The sequence below is a fragment of the Felis catus genome, chromosome C1, assembly GCF_018350175.1.
Source record: "Felis catus isolate Fca126 chromosome C1, F.catus_Fca126_mat1.0, whole genome shotgun sequence".
In the NCBI taxonomy this organism is placed as follows: Eukaryota; Metazoa; Chordata; class Mammalia; order Carnivora; family Felidae; genus Felis; species Felis catus.
Window position 1 is genome coordinate 20,650,865 of NC_058375.1, and position 16,644 is coordinate 20,667,508.

General features: G+C 54.2%; 1 protein-coding gene across 10 annotated transcripts in view; it reads right to left on the reverse strand.

The window, feature by feature from the left end:
• The window catches only part of AHDC1 (AT-hook DNA binding motif containing 1), a 64,363-nt gene that overhangs the window by 30,267 nt on the left and 17,452 nt on the right, over nucleotides 1–16,644 (reverse strand). Inside the window, exon 1 of one of the 10 annotated variants that reach the window (XM_006934462.5) lies at nucleotides 6,708–7,026. The exons of the other annotated variants lie outside the window; for them this stretch is intronic. The gene's annotated coding sequence lies outside the window, so the exon portion shown is untranslated. Of the gene's footprint in view, nucleotides 1–6,707; nucleotides 7,027–16,644 lie in introns of those variants that run through there. 10 annotated transcript variants of the gene reach the window in all.

Genomic DNA, 16,644 nt, shown 5'->3' on the forward strand with positions numbered 1-16,644 from the left:
TCTCCCAGCCCCACACGCCAGGCCCTGCCTCCTTCTCCACCCACCGAGCCTCCGGAGAGCAAGAGATTGGTGCCTGGAGTGGGGGCGGAGGGCGTGGGCAGGGCTCCTGGAGATTGGTAGCACCTGGAGTGATGTCACGAGAGGCGGGGTCAGGGTTTCGGGCACTCCCCCAGCCCGAAAGCCCCAGACCCCTGCCCAAGGCCAGAAGTGCGGTCCCCGGGAGGGGGCGCTCAGACCACCTGGCCACCCCTCATCAGGTGGCGGGCGGGGCTGGGGCGCTGTCCGTGGGCGGGGAGCTGGGCGCGGAAACAGGGGATCCCCCAGAGAGGGCCCAGCCCAGCCTGGGGCTGGATGCGTACAAAAGGCGACTTGTTCTTTCTTGGGATGCCTGCGCCTTCTCAAACATACCTACAGCCACACTCCAGGGACAGCTACACCCACACATTGCTGCACAAAGCCTGCCAGGGTGGGGAGTAGGGGGGCTGTCGCCAACCCAAGAGGTCACCTTTAAGAACCTTGCCCCAAACACCTTTTGCCACAGGCTCAACACCATTCGTTTCACACCATCCCACCCCAAGTGACCTGGATACTCCCACAGCCACACACACAGCTCTGGGGACACTGATGCAGTCACATTCTCATAATTCCCCTCTCTCTCAGACCATCTGTAGCTCACCAACTCTTTCCGGCTCTAGAGTCAGACCAGGAGCTTCAACAGGGTCACCTTAGCAGACGGTCAAGCCCATTAAGGTTACTTTTTACTGAGCCCTTATTCTGTGCCCATCCTTACAATGACCTTTTGTGGGGAGTGGTATTAGTCTCATTTTGTGGGTGGGGAAACTGAGGTTTAGGTTTACTAGCTCACGTAAGGCAAAAGCAAGGATTTGAACCCAAGTCAAACTTGACTTTAGAGCCCGTGTTCTTCTGTGTGTTGTCTCTACCAATCATACCACCTTACATTCTAACACCCCACCACACACACAACCGCGGACGGCAAAACAATCTGAGTCAAGGTGTAATTCTCCACCCCAAACACATGTCAATGTCACAGTCTAGTATCAGGCGGTTTCTCTCACTCATCAGACAGTGTACGTGTGCTGAGGGGGAAGAGCCTCTAAGCTCTGCATCTCCAAGGTTGGCCGTCAGTCATTATAAATGGGGCAGAGAGTGAGAGCAGGGCCAGAACAGGCTACCTCTAACCTTTCCAGCAGGCTCACCTCCACCTCCCCTGACCCCGGGATGACAAAGCACTGCCATACTGGCTGGGGCACCAGGCCTGCAGCTCTCCCAGACCCCTTGGGCCAAGATCCTCCCTTAGCCCCCAACCCCTGCTGAGAACAAGTAGAAACAAACTCCTTCCTGGGGATGTCAAAGCACCTTTCCTGGGGGAGGCGGCTCTGTGATCCCCTGAGCCAGCTAGGGAGAAGGATCGGGTTACTCTTTCCCCAGCTGTGCCTGGACTCCTTGGGGCTGACCTTTCACCTCATCCAGGCCAGGACCCAAAGGGGGCCCGGAGTGCAACCCTCACCTCCGGTTAACCCTCTGCATTCCTAGTCCTTTCATTGTGGGGGTGGGGTTGGGGGTGGGGGTGCTACCAGGACCCAGAGGGTCTCAGGAAGCCCGGCTGGGCTTGCCAACCCTTCCCCACCCTCCCATCCTGGGGTCCGGTTTCCCAGGGAGCTTTACAGAATGCTCCTCCCTGCCCCCTGCCCAAGCTGCCCTGCCCTGCCAGGATCAGATACCTCCCTCAGCCTAAGCAGCTGAAAATGACCTGGGCTATTTTCGCTCTGGGATCGCGTTGCAAACTCCCCCTGGAGCTGGCAGCTTCCCACATCCCTCCAGACCATTGCCCCCCACTCCTCATCCCTAACCCAGAGCCACTGACTTATAGGACAGGAGGACTTTTAGAGACCACAGGCCTAAGCCCCTCAGATGGGGAGACTGAGGCCATGAGGAGCCAAGCACAGGGCCGGGCAAAGAACCAGGCTTTCTGGGGCTCCGCCCAGGCCTCTTTCTACTGTCTAGCACAGCCTGCTCTGTACCCTAGATCTCAGAGCCTCTGACCCAGCCAAAAACCCAGCCGACCTCCTCCAAGCACCGGAAAGTCACACTGGAGGCTACCCACAAGTCTCTGTGCCGCTCTGCATGTCAGAAACTGCTTCTGCCACACTCTTCTCTTTGTTTAGAAGTGGGACCAGGTCTGTACCTGTATCACAGCTATGTGGATCACGGGAATGTTTTGGCAGGTGCAAACTGGGAAGAAAGACAGGGAGACCGAGGCCCAGAGGAATGGAGGGTAGATTGATTCAGGCTTTCTGGGGTTTATGTGGCATAATGCTTCCATGTTCCCAGCAGCCCCTTGCTCCAGCTTCTTGGTACCCCCTCTCCATTCCTACCAACCCAGCCCCCCTCCAGGCCCCTGCCCCTCCACCTCAAGCCCCAGTCCTCCTGGGCAGGAATGTGACTGGTCAGGTCTGAGCTGACCACATGAGTGGCTATAAGGCGACAGACCCCCCCCCCCCCATCCTCCTCCCATCCCCCCAGCCTGGGGGAGCTCACATACCAAGGCAAGGTGGGGGGGGGGTGCAGCTGCTTTAACCCTTTGCAGCCAGGCTTTTAGGGTGAAAAAGAGAGATAACTTTATTTCCTATGGCCACTCCCATTTAAGTGGCGCAGAACTTGGAGTTCTGCACTTGGGGGATGGGGGTGCCGGGGGGCCTGGGGATTGCAAGCAGAATTGACTTCACTGAGGAGGTGGAATGAGGGCATTTGCCCTGCTAGTCCCTGTTAAGAAAAATTATCCTTTGCCACCCCAACTGTTTAATCTCATCTCCCATGACATTTGGAAAAACAGTCAGGAGCTGGTACTGAGGAGAAGGAAAGAACAAATCATGAACCCCAACCTCAGGAGCCCCTAGTCTGATGGGAGAAATACAACCCTGCCCTGGGGAGTCTGAGGGGGGGGAGAGCAGGCACAGAGGTTGGGACAAAGAGCTGTGAGCAGAGAAGAGCATGTTGCTGCGCAGGAGTGGGAGGAAGCCAGGGCAGGAGCAGAACAAGCCAGGTGGGGTCAGATCAGGCAGGCTTCCCGGAGGCCCCTCGGCCCACACCCCTCCCCCCAGGCTCTGGAATCTCGGGGGTCAGGGCTGAGGGACAGCCCCGCCCCCTGCTCCCCTCGGGCTCAGGAATTCCACCAGCCAAGGAGGGGGGGGGGGCAGCTGCTTCGGCCTCAGTCCAAGTTGGCTCCCACTGGACCGGGAACTGCAGCTCCTCCTTGGGGGGGCCCCCCACCCCCACCCAAGCCCCTGGGCTGGCCCCCAGCCCCCTCCCCTCCCCCTCCCTGGCTGGCACTGTGTGTGCCAGGCGCTGGCAGAAAACAAACCCGCCGGGGTGGGTTTGCAGGGAGCGGGGTAACCTTGACACAGTTGCGGCAGTCGCTAATGGCAGACACACACTCCGCCTGTTCTGGGGGGACTGTTGCCGTTGCTAGGAAACCGGCAGCCGCGTGAATGGAAATGGGTCAGTAAACCTGGGGAGAGATAGTGTGACACTCGAACCACTGCAGCTGCTCCAGCCCACACCGAAATCCCTCCTCTTCAATATTTATCACTCCCGCCTGGGCCCTCAGCTCCTGCCAGACCCTGCACCAGCCTGGCCCTCAGGCCCCCCCCCCCAAAGGCTCCACAGGGGAGGGAGGAGAGGAGAGATGGGGGGTTGCTTATCCGCTCCTTGGGGGGGCCCCCCAGGCGGGATGGAACTGGTTCTGGAGGAGATTGAACAGGAAACAGAGTCTAATCCTGTGGCGGGGAAGGGGTTAAAAGGTCAATTCACGCCTGTTCCTGACTTAGGCACCGTGGTAAAATTACTGCAAGTGTGAGCAGGCTAGCAACCGCCTGCTTGCCTACCTGCGGAGGCACTGATTAAGACAGGAGACCTCCCTCCCCGAAGAGATGGAGGGGAAAGAGGCACCCAAAACGCGGCCAGGATTCGCTCACAGCTTGAAAACACCTTCCTTTACAGCCAGGCAATCTCCCTAATGTAGCCTAAGGCTTTCGAACAGCCAGAACCGATGCCTCTCGCGCAATCTGATAAGCACCCCAAATGGACAGGAGCTGCTCACTGCCTTACAATAAATACAGTCCCGTACACACACCCCTCAAAACAGCCAGACACTCACTGTTCAGGAAACCTTGACGAAACCCCTACAATAGAACATGACAACTGCAATCCCGAACAGTGCGGTTCAGCTCAACACCTGTAAACAAGCCGACTAACCTAGGCACAGGCAAGACCGTACTGTGTCAGACTGTGCTGAATCTTCCATCTCTTCCCAGTAGGGCTGGAGGCTCCCCGCGCCGTCTGCCCGAACCCAGAGCTTCGCTCTCTGGTTCATCTGTGTTTCTTTCTTTGCCACCGCCAGCTTTCTTGTCTTGCACACACCCCAATATACGGCCCCTTCGATCGCTCTTCGGGACACACCATCCCACAAGCTAGCTGCCTCGTGCACCGCACCCCCCATTCCCTAGAGGCTGACTGGTCACTGACACACACATTCCCTTCCCCTAGAAGCAAGCGGTCTCACAGCCCCGACTGACACAAGCTCTTGTTCTTAGGCACAGGCCTCTCTACTGACAAGAGACACCCTGGGAATCAGCAGTACCACTCGCTTGGGTGCCATGCCCCCTCCGCCCACCACAATCTCTGCCAGTGTCCCTGAGCAATGCGTGTAGGGAAGGGAGGCACTCCAGTCTTCTGGAGGTGGGGATACCTCCACAGGAATCTCCCATCTGACTCGGTTCTGTGTGCTCCTATCTCCTAGGATACATCAGTCAACACAGTCTCGGAGCCTGTCAGAGCTGGAAGGTGCCTTAGGGAGTCACTAATCCAGCCTCCTCTGCTATGCAGGAGGAAATGAAGGCCCAGAGAGGGGAAGTGGCCTGCCCGAAGTCACAGAGCCCAACTGTGGCTACTGGTCCCTCTCTCTTCAGTCTCTCACAGAGAGCTCTCTATGGGTTGGGGAGAAATTGAGGGGGTACAGGAAGCCCAGGAGGGCTTCCCTGAGGCGGAAGGAGGTGGGGCTGGATTAGTCAGGAGAGGGCGTCTACAGTCCTAGAGAGGAGCTTATGAGAACTGCCCAGCAGTGGGTTCAAAGACACGGACACCTGGCAGCCCTGGAATCTGGGCCACATAAATTTGCTCGAATCTGGACTATGCCAAAATGGTCTGGTGGACATTCATCCCCACCCCACTTCTTATCCCAGGGCCCCTGGCACCCCCACCCCCCAAGCTGCTTCCCCAAACCACAGGTAAAGAAAGGCTCTGTTCCCCATTGCTGGCCTTGAAAGTACATTCTAGGGAATCTCTGGCTTTTATTATTTAAATGAACCTCTGCCAGAAAGCCTCTGGGATGCTCCTGAAAGAGGTGTTCTGCTAGGTAGCTTTTATGTCCACTCCATTTTGCAGAAAAGCAAACTGAGGCTCACAGAGGCACATAGTTTGCTCAAGTTCACACAGACAACAAATGGAGCCTTGAGTTCCTTCCAGTACATAAGGAAGGCCAATCCAACAGGAAACAGGGAGAGCTGGAGGGGGGGGGGGGGTCATGGGGGGAGGGAAGGGTGGGAATTGACACAGGCCCAGGCCTAACATCCTGGGCTGAGGGGGAGCCAACAGGGATCTTAATTTGAATCTGGGTATCTGGGTTCCACCCCCACCCACTCTAGCAGAGGTGGAGTGAAAGGTCAGCGCGGTGATGGGAGGGAAAGGAAAGCAGGATTCCACCAGACTCTCAGACTGCCTAGGCCATACCCCAGGGAGCCAGGCCAGGGGCTGCCCAGCTTCCCCTGGCCCAGAGCTCCCTGCCAGCCCCCACTCCCACTCCCAAGGAACATTAGAAGGAGTATTATGAAGAGACATGGCCCCCTCTGTGGGCCTCAGTTCCTCCATCTGTACTAAGAGCTCGCTTAGCAGGAAGGACTTCTAGCAGCCCTTGCAGCTTTAACAAAGTTTGGTGGCCAGTCCCCAGCACAAATTCAATGTCTCTTCCCTAGTCTGGAGCTAGCTGAGAACGTTAACTATGTGTTCAACGAATAAATGAACACCCAGTAAAACCAACATCTTTCCACCCTCCCCAGCTTGAGAGGCACTACTTACCTTGGGAAGCCAAAGTTCACAGGGTTGTTGGAGGGGAAGGGGATTCAAATACTTTAAGGGCTCTGAATGAGACTGTATGTTACACAGGTGCCCTTTCTTTCCTGTCCTTACTACGTGCAGACACTGTGGTAATTGCTTTAAACATTGTGCAACTTGAAGCTCCACAAGGCCATGGCCTACCTACTATTATCTAGTTTTTCAGATGAGCAAAGGGACTAAGGAGTGAAGGGACTAGCTCAAGGTCACACAACCAGTGGGTAGCAGAGGAGGGATTCCAACTGTACCCACCTCCACTGCTTTTGTTTAACGTGGTGAGGGTGTGCTGGGCTGGGGCAGGAAATGGAAGTTGAACAGGGACCCTTGGCAAGGGGAGAGGTAGTCCACCCCAGGCGAGGGAGGCGCCTGAGTTGCCAAACGGTTCAACAGTTTGCAGAGCGCCAAATGGTATTGGAACTAGCAAAGTGTGGGAAAGCATCCCTTCCCCTCCCCCACAAAGGGCAAGGTAGACCTCTTTCCCTCCCCCTTCCAAAAGTGAGCCCTGAGAGGTCACTTACCTACTCCCCTGGATCTCAGGGCTCCTGTAAAAGGAACCCCCTCCCTCCCGGAGCCCTTTTCTGGACTTCAGGACCTGCAAGGTGCAGAGCTGCCCCCAAAGAAAGCTGCCGCCAACGTCCAGAAAACTGTCCAGGATTTTTCCGGCACGTCCGCCCCCCACCCGCTCGGCAGTTGCGGGGGGGTGAGGGGAGTGGCGGGGGGGGGGGGATGTTGGGAGAAGACGGCCTCGCCTCCCTCCTAGAAGCCCTGGGGCTCCTCTTGCTCGAGCAGGAGGCTCTGGTCCGTAGGCCCAGCAGTTCTCGGGCCGGAACAGTCCGCCTCCGAGTTTTCCCGCCGCCGCCGCCGCCGCCTCTCCGGCTACCTGGCAGGCCGGCGCTGCCCCCTGATCCCTGCCACCCCCCCACCCCCCTCCCAGATGAGGCCGTGGAGCTTCTGACTCCTGGAGGAGGTGACGGGCCGAGAGGGAAACCAGGCGGCTGGGGGAGGGGCGTTGCCTGCACCTGGCCCCTCTCCGCCGCCCAGGCCGGGAGGGGCGGGACTGGACCCCCGCCAGACCCGCGAAGAGCGGCGGGGGGAGGGGAGGTGTGCCGCCCTCCACTCCAGCGGCCTGGGGGCGGGTAAAGAGATGTCCCCCCACGGCCCTCGCCGCGGAGGCGCCCCCTAGGGTCGGGCTTCGAGGCGCCCCTTCCCGAGCCGCGCGCTCAGCCCGCTCCCCCGGCCGGCCGCGCTCTCCAGCTGCAGGAAATTCCAGAAGCTCTCCATCATCCCGGCGCAGCGCGCAGTCCGGGCTGCCAAGGCTCCCCGAAGGAGAGCCACATGCCGGCCGGCCGCGCGGCCCGCCCTCGCCCCCCCCCCCCCCAACCCGGCGAGGCAGCCACGTCGGGCCGGGCGGGGGCCGGGCCGGCCGCCCCTTCCCGCGCCCCGGGCCCGGCGGAATGCGTGGCAGCCCCGGCCGGGGGCTATTTTGAGCGGGAGGGGAGCGGCCCAGCCTCGGTGTTTTCGGCTTTTTCCTGGCCCCCGGCCCGCCCTCCGCCAGCCCGGGCCCTCGGCTGCCCGCGGAGTCGGGGGGGCGGGGGGTGTCACGTGGCGGGGGAAGGGGAGGGCCGCCGCGATCCGGCTCGGGCTCAGGCCCCGGCCCAGGCCCGGGAGGCGCCCGGCGGCGGTCCGGACCTGCGCTCTCGGGCGGGCGGAGCGGCGGGATTATTAATAGCGCGCCTGGCTCGGGCGGCGGCTCCAGGGCGCCCGCTACCTGTACGCCCCTCCTCGGGTGAGCACGGATGGCCTGGGCACTCCCTCCCCAGCGGCGGACTCAGGCCTCACTGGATAGCGCCACTGTGCACCAGTGGCCAATCATCGGCCTCGATTTCCTTACCTGTAAATTGGGGATGTGCTACCTGGTGGGTACCGAATAAAGGTTTTACTTGCTGTGTGCCTCTCTGGGCAAAACACCTTCCCTTTTGAGGGCCTCAGTTTTTCCATTTATAAAATGAGGGGGTCCGAGAGAACTCTTCAGGGGAAGAATCCCTTGCATGTGAATAATGTATTTTCACTTACAACTCAACTGAACTTATCAACTACCCAATGGTAATAGCCAACACTGAGTACTTGCCCTGCATGTATTAACTCACTTCATTATAAGGTTCCCATAAAGTAGGTAATATCCCCTTTTTGCTGATGAAGAAACTGAGGCTCAGGAAGGTTAAGTGACCTGCTAAAGTTCACACAATGGCAGAGGCCAGAGTCAGATAAACTTTGGCTCCAGAGTCTGAGTTAACTATTGAAGTACAGTGCCCTGAGATCAGCAGGACAAACACCCTTCTTAGAGGGAAGGAAACAGGCTCAACGTGTGATTTGCCAAAGTTGCCTTTGGCCAGTTAGTGGCAGAGGTGAGCATCCAATGCAGATCTTCCAATTCCTAGTCTAATACCCCACGGCAACCCTCTGAATCTGTTCAGCTTCTGCCCTGGGGTAGCTAGCAGGTTTCCCTGGGATGGAGTCCTAGAAATGAGCACATAGGCACTATCCCCATGGCCACAAAGCTTTGTCTAGGGCCCTGGGGATCACCCTTGGTTCCCAAGGGTCTGACCCAGGCTCCTGGGCCCACAGGGTTCACTAACCCACCAAATTCTAGACTTAGCCTAGCCTCAGAGCCATGGGAGTGAAGGCACCTGGGGGTGAGGGGAGATGGCACAGAGGGGTAACAGCCTGGGACAGGGCATGGAGTTGCTTCCTGCCCCCCCTCCCTCCAGCAAGGAAGCACAAAGGCTGGCAGGCCCCCCACTCCGCCCCGGAAACCTGGCAGTTTATTTCTGTCTCTGGGCCCCCTGTTTCCACACAGTCAGTCCAGGAAGGCTGGCAGCAGCTGGCTTGGAGGGGTGGAGCTCCTGCTCCCTCAAGGGTCCAGCTGCTACCCTGCCCCACCCCCACCTGCCAGGCCAGACCAGACTCCAGAGTCGGAGGTGACTCTGGGATGAGGGAGGGAAGAGCTGGAGGCCTCTTGGTCAGGACTGCAAAGGAGGGACCCCCTCCCAACTCCCAACCCAGAGCCTAAATGCTCCCCTAGGGTGAGCCAGTCTACATCCACTTCAAGTCCGCTAAGAGTATAACCCCTGGCGTGTCCAACTCTATTCACTCCAGATCATTCTGGCTCATGACTCCTCTGGATCCTGGTCCCAAAGAAAAGCCCATTTCTAAACCTGTGCTGCCCAATATGGTGGAAACTAACTTGAGCACTGGGAATGCGGCTAGTTGGAATTAAGATATGTCGTAAGCACAGAATATGCATCAGGTTTGGAAGCCTAAATACGAAGAAGAAGAAAAAAAGGAAACTATTTTATAATGATTATATGTTAAAACGGTAATGTTTTGGGTATATTGGGTTACATGAAATACATTATTAACATCAATTCATTTATCGCTTTTAATTTTGTTTAATGTGACTACTAGAAAATTTAGATTACATGTATGGCTCCCATTACATTTCTATTGGACAGTGTTGTTCTAGATCATATGGTACTCTGGCTTAGGGCCAAGACTTTGCCTGCTCTAGATCAATATCTGTGTGGCTTTAGCTCACCCACTTCCCTATATTCAGACCACAACCTTACGTGTTGGTCTAAATCTCACCACCCCACACCACCCCACCCCAGCTTTCTGTGAATCTAGGCTCAGCCAGAGATTACGGCTTAGTCTGCTTTAAACCACTGTCTATGACATGTCTTGTTCACCAATTCTCAATATCTGGATCCCAGCAAGAGTGTGGTACAGACTGTTTTCCATGTTAACCGGCCTGATAGCCTGAGGCCACAACCTTATTTGCTTAGATCACTGTCTAGTAACATTTAAGATCTAGACATCCTTAGGAAGAATGAGGTTCTAGATCAAGAGTTGGCAAACTATGGCCCAAGAGCCAAATCCAACCCGCTATCTGTTTTTATAACTCAAGTTTGATGGGAACACAGCCATGCTCGTTCCTTTATGCATTGTCTATGACTGCTTTCAAGGTATAATGGCAGAATTGAGTAGTCATGACCAAAACCCAATGGTCTATAGCCTAAAATTTGTATTATCGAACTCTTTACAGAAGGTTTGCCAACCTCTGTTCTAGATGGCCAAGTCCAACCCACCATAAATCTAGATTCCAGCCTAAGGCTATGCCCTAGTCTCATCTAGATTACCTCCTTCCAGATGGTACTGCTGACCAGGGTCTAAACCAGAGCCTAACATGCACCACATGCTGTTTGGGTCCAGATTCCACTCTCATCTCAGGAGATGGGCCCCAATACTCTTTTCTGGGATGGAAAGGGTGTCTCCACTTCTGAGCTCCCCTAGAGGGATCAAAGCCCACTGGCCCTTCCTAATGGCCTTGGGAATGGGAAGGGAGGGTAGATACCAGAGATCGCACTGGAGGCTGAGTCAAAGGGTCAGGAGTGAGTCCTCTCTTGCCAAGGGGGCAGAGCATAATCTGACCTAGAAGACAGAGTAGCCCCATACCCTACTTCTTCCCAGCAGTCTCCAGAGCAAGTCACTTACCTAGGAGTCATGTGGGACAGGTACCCTCCCCCAGCGCCCCCCAGAAGCTAGACCAGGGAGTTTCAAATGGAGTCTTCATCTCTAGCTCCTCGCTTCCAACCACCTATCACCTCGGGACTGAGTGGTACCACTGTCCTTTTCCACAGTTCACCTCTAGCTGTGCGTTTCCACAGCTTTCTTTGAAAATCCTCCCACATCTGACCCCTCCCTGCCATGTCCCCGTCCTCCATACTAGAATCCTAGCCTTAATTTTAGCGGTGATGATCTTGGGCTCTCGAGCTGACAGACCCAGGCTCCAATTCCAGCTTTGACTTTGGGCAAATCACTCCACCTCTCTAGGCTTCCTCAGTTTCCCCATCTGTAAAACAGAATAATAATAATGGTACCTACCTCACAGGGTTGTTGAACAGACTTCACAAGATCGTGATGTATACCACTCTGCCAAGCCCCTGGCCTGTAATAAGCATGTAATGCTACCTGCTATTTTTATTACTATTGATCACCTAATTTGGTTCCATGGATGGACTTTGGCAGATTTGTAAACCTCCCAACATTGTAACCAAAATGTTTTTTTGTATTTTTCTCAAGAGAAGTTCCATCATCTTCTCAAAATGGATCCTTTGCTCAAATGTTTAGGGAAAAAGAAAAAAAAGAGGGGGTGGGGGAGTCTTTAGTTCAATCCAAATGGGGAAATAGATGGGAAAGGACTAGCCCAGGGCCCCTCAGAAAATGTGAGGCAAAAATAATAATAATAATAATAATAATAATAATAATAATAATGAAGTAAGAAAGAAAAGACCCAAAGCTAGTGGTCAGGAATTCATCTCCCAGGTCCCTCTTTCCACTAGTCCAAGCTGTTTCTCCAACCTGACCTCGCCATTTCTTTCTTGCTTAGCTATGACAGTCCCCCAGTGGGCTCCCCACCTCCAAAATGCCTCCACTGAACCTCCTCTGCCTAGTGCCACATTTGTCTTCTTCAGTGTCGTTCTCGTGACACAATGTCCCTGCTCCAAAACCTGTAATGGCTCCCTACTGCTGCTGAGGTCTTTAGCCTGACATTCAAGAGCCTTCACAGCCAGCTCCGGCCCCCGCCAACCTCCTTCCTCGTTGTGGCCTCTTGTCTGGTCAGTGGAGCTAACTTCTTCCTCTCCTCTTTCCCCCTCCCCAGTCTCCATACCACCCACACACTCACTCAGTTCTGGACAGATTCTGCCCCTTTGCTCAATCACACAGTGTCTCAGGCCCAGCCTGCTGCCCCCGCTCTGCCCTCAGGGCTGCCCCTGGGTCCAGCCACTCTCTGAACTCACCCTGATCAGGCCATGCTGGGGTATGCTGACTGTATCTCTGGCTCCAGGAAGCAGGCCTCTGCCCCTGCTCTCCAGTTCAGCTCCATCCCTGGTCACTGGCCACTGCCCATATCCTCCCCCCTTCTCTCCTCCTGTCCTCTAGACTCTTGGGAATAACACTCTCTTGTCACCCGGAGTCCTAGGGAGCCAGCACTATCCTCACAATTGTGACTCCTGGGTCAGATTCTTCTCTTTGAGCCTCAGTGTCCTCATCTACAAAAGGGGGACAGCAACGCCTACACCTTGAGTGATTCTCATGAAGGAAAAACACCTTATAAACTGGAAGGTGCTTTTTCTACTAAAACCTGCTATACAAATAATACTAATAATAATCTCCATTTATAAGTTTACTTAACCCTGCCACCCTGGCCTTCCCCAAGCCCTTTCCCTGTTTCATTTTTCTCCTTGACACTCATCAACATCTAACACACCATGTACTTTATTTTGGCGTTAACTGTTTCACCCTCTAAATGTAAGCTCCTTGAGGGCGGGGGTTTTTCTCTACTTTGTTCTCTGCTGTGCGTCCTAGGAAAGTACCTGACACTAAATGTGCACTTGGTAGTTGGGGAATGAATGAATGAATCGAGTGCTTACCGTGTGCCAGGCCCTGTGCTAATCCCTTCTCACAGACTGTCCCATCTTAGGTGGGTACCGGCATTACTCCTCACTTTGAAAATGAGGCCTCAAGCAACTTGCTCTGATCGCAGGGTAGGAAGCAGCCTGGCTAGGATTTGCCTCCAGAGCCTGCCCTCTTGATCACTATGCTCTATTTCCTGTCCAGACGGGGGGTTATTTCTATTTCTATATTAGCTAAGCCTCTTGAATCTGTCACCCTCCCTATTTCCCTGGGGCTGTCACTCTCCCTAGGCCCCTGAGGCCACCAGTCCTCCCAACCCTCATTCTGACCTCTCTTAGCCACTTCCTCCACTTCTCAGCCCTAAACCATTCTTCTCATTCTCACCTCTGGGCCTTTGCTGATACTGTGGGCTATGCCTGGAATGAGCTGGCTCCCCATCGTTTTCAATTGTGCCCATTTCTCAAGATGACCTCTTCCAGTCTTCACTTGCTCCCTACCCTGAGCTCATACCTTGTTTACTGCCGGGGAAAACCACTGGGGGAGCATATACTGACTTGGTCCATACCCTCATTGTTTCCTGAATTTGGAGGCCTTGCCCACTTCTGTCCCTCTCCTGGCAAGGTCTCCCCCTCCTTCCTCTGCTGGATCACTGCCCCCACCCTACAACATCTCTTAAGCAGGTTTATAGCTTTGTGATTTCACAGCCTGGCTTTTGAGTCTCTCAATCTCCAGCTCTACCCCTTACAAGCCGTGTTTCTCTGGGCATGTCACTACACCTCTTTGAACTTGTTTCCTATCTGCAAAACGGAGATAATGCAAGTACCTGAGCTAATGTGCCTGGCACATAGTAAGCACTCAATAAATATCAGCCTGCTGTTACTTCTACAACATTTTATTGTGTCACTCAACTCCATTCTAAAAGCCTCAGCCTCTGCCTCCTCCCTGAATAGCCACCCCCAATATGAATAATGATAATAAGATTGCTAACATGTATTGACCACTTATTATCTGCAGTGAGTAGCAATATATTTGGTACCTAGCAGGTACTCAATATTGCTTACTGAATAAGTGAATTAACTAGTTTAATCCTCATAATACCCTGTGGGGGGTGGGAAACACTATTATAATACCATTTTACAGATAGGAAAATCAAGGCCCAGAGAGGGTAAGCAACTCGTCATGTTTGGGATTTAAACTCAAGCAGCCTGACTCCAAAAGTGAGATTCTCATTACCCTCCTCATCCTTACCGTTCCCATCCTGATCTGCTCCAATACCAGCCCCAGGGGTGGGACCCTTTCCTTCTCCAGAGATTGGCTCTCAGCATCTATAGATGGATGTTCACTGAGCCCCTGCTCCAGAGCACCCTTCACACTTTATCTCCTTTGAACCTCATAAAACCCTATAGAGTCAGTCCCATTTTTTTTTTTAATTTTTTTTCAACGTTTTTCTTTATTTTTGGGACAGAGAGAGACAGAGCATGAACGGGGGAGGGGCAGAGAGAGAGAGGGAGACACAGAATCGGAAATAGGCTCCAGGCTCTGAGCCATCAGCCCAGAGCCTGACGCGGGGCTCGAACTCACGGACCGCGAGATCATGACCTGGCTGAAGTCGGACGCTTAACCGACTGCGCCACCCAGGCGCCCCGAGTCAGTCCCATTTTTATTTCCCCTTGACAAGTGAGGAAACTGAGGCTTAGAAAGGAGTCAAGTAACTAAGGTTAGTTACATGGGTCCAAAGCTCAAACTCTTTTTGTCTGCATCATGCTTTGTGATGTTTTTCTCCTGTTGTCTTATACAACTATTGGTAACTGTTCAGACACATCTGCCTTGTTTTCCCAGACAGCAAGCTCTCTGAGGGCACAGTCTGAGGCCCACCTTAGTTGTCCCCCCAGTCCTCCCCCCCAACCCCCACCATGGCCAGCACTGCAGCCCAATCCAGCCTCCACCCAAGGCTTCCTAATTGTTGACCTGTGCCTTCCAGCCAGGCCCACCTGATGCTCTGACTGCTTCCCCCACAAAACAGGTCTTGATTTGTGGGATCTGTCTGCCTTAGCAGACTTGGGGTTGGCGAGGGTGGGGCCAGATCTCCCTTTCAACTTAGACTAGAGACGCCCCAAAGATGCCACATCTCCAGGGAATTCAGGGCTCCCATCTCCCACCTACAGCATTAAGAGGGGAGGGGAGTATGGTAGTTCAGAACAAGGACTCTGGATCCCAGAGTTCCAAATGCAAAAGCTGTCCACCAGGTACTAGCTATGGGACCTCGGGCAAGTTACTTAACCTTTCAAAGCCTGTTTTCTTTTTTAAAAAATTTTCTTATATTTATTTATTTTGAGAGAGAGAGAGAGCGAGAGAGAGCAAGAGAGAGAGCATGCACATGTCCACAAGTGGGGGGTGGGCAGAGAAAAGGAGAGACAGAATCCCAAGTAGGCTCTGCATCATCAGCACAGAGCCTGATGCAGGGCTCGAACTTAGGAACCACGAGATCATGACTTGAGCCGAGATCAAGAGTTGGATGCTTAACCAACTGAGCCACCCAGGTGCCCCTCGAAGCCTGTTTTCTGATACATAAAACAAGGATGATCATCATAGGGCTGCTTTAATGATGAAATGAATATCCATTTATAAAGCTAGAAGAGTACCTGGAATATGGGAAATGCTGTGTAAGTGTTTGCTAAATAAAAGTAGGGCTCCACCTAGCCATGGAAGGGCCCCCCTGGTATGGTACAGTGCAAGTGACAAAGCAAACCCCAGTTCCAAACAGACAACTGAAGACACACAGGGAAATGGAAACAGGTGGCAGAGACCTCATACCTCGGGAAGCCCCCTGTGGCAAGAACCCACTGCTCTCCCCACATCCTCCAAAGCCAGAGGACCCCATTTCCTGGCTCCATCAGTCTTCTGACCTAATCCCCCCTACCCTAATCCCCAAGCCACTTCCCCCCCCCCCCCCCCCCACTGTTAACTCTTTCTACGCAGCCAGAGGGATGACAACCAGAATCTGGGCCCTGATTCTCTTAGTTGCTGTGTGACCTTGGGCAAGTCACTTAGCCTTTCTGGGCTTCATTTCCTCATCCCTACAAGGGAGGTCCATCCTAGAGATTAACTAATAACTGAAAACATGCTGTGGATGTGTTTGCAGGTGGGTGGACACGCTACGGTCCTATAGGCCTGACCACACAAATGTGTGTGCTCTTTGGGCACTGGAGTGGGGAAGGGGGCTGCTATTCAAAAAGCAGACCTCCACTTTGAAAGTTTCCTAAGCCAGTCTCTAAGTACTGCTTGGGTTGCATGCCAAGCTCCCTACCCTCTAAACCACCACCCTCTGACATTCAAATATATTTACTGGGGCATAGGCAGGGGCCTTGGCCTCTCTTTACTTCACATGAAGCCCTGAGGCCAACCTGGGGAGAAAGGAGTAGGAGGCATCACAAGTGAGGAGTGTGGGGGTGGGGGTGGGGGGCTTTTGGAGGAGAGCCAGGGAGAGTAGAGAAGACCCCGGGTTGAGAAGGGCAAAGACAAAAAGGAACATACCCCCAGGGCTCTCCCTCTCCCCCACAGCTGACTCAGCAATCACCTGGCCTGGCCTTCCACCCCTCCGAAAAGAAGAGGAGCCAGCAGCAGCAAGTTATGATAGACGATTACCGCCGTTAATTAATTAAAATAAACAGCAAATTAAATACAGCAAAATTAAAATAGTACAGGAAATTAATTCTCTACCAGCCCCACCTCACAGGTGAGATGCTTAAAGGGCCCTTTGCAGTTAGGATCCAGGGCAGCTGGGGGGTCACCAGAACCTGCCTTATACCACAACTCCTGGCAACCCCAAATATCAATGGTGGAACCCACAGGCATTTACCTGCTTCCCCCCCCCCCCCCCCCCACAGGCCTCCTGGCTCCTCGCCCCCAGGGGACTCCAAGCCCGGAGCCACATTCCGGAATTCCAGCCCTGCTCCTCCCTGAGTGGGCAGGAAGGGTCTT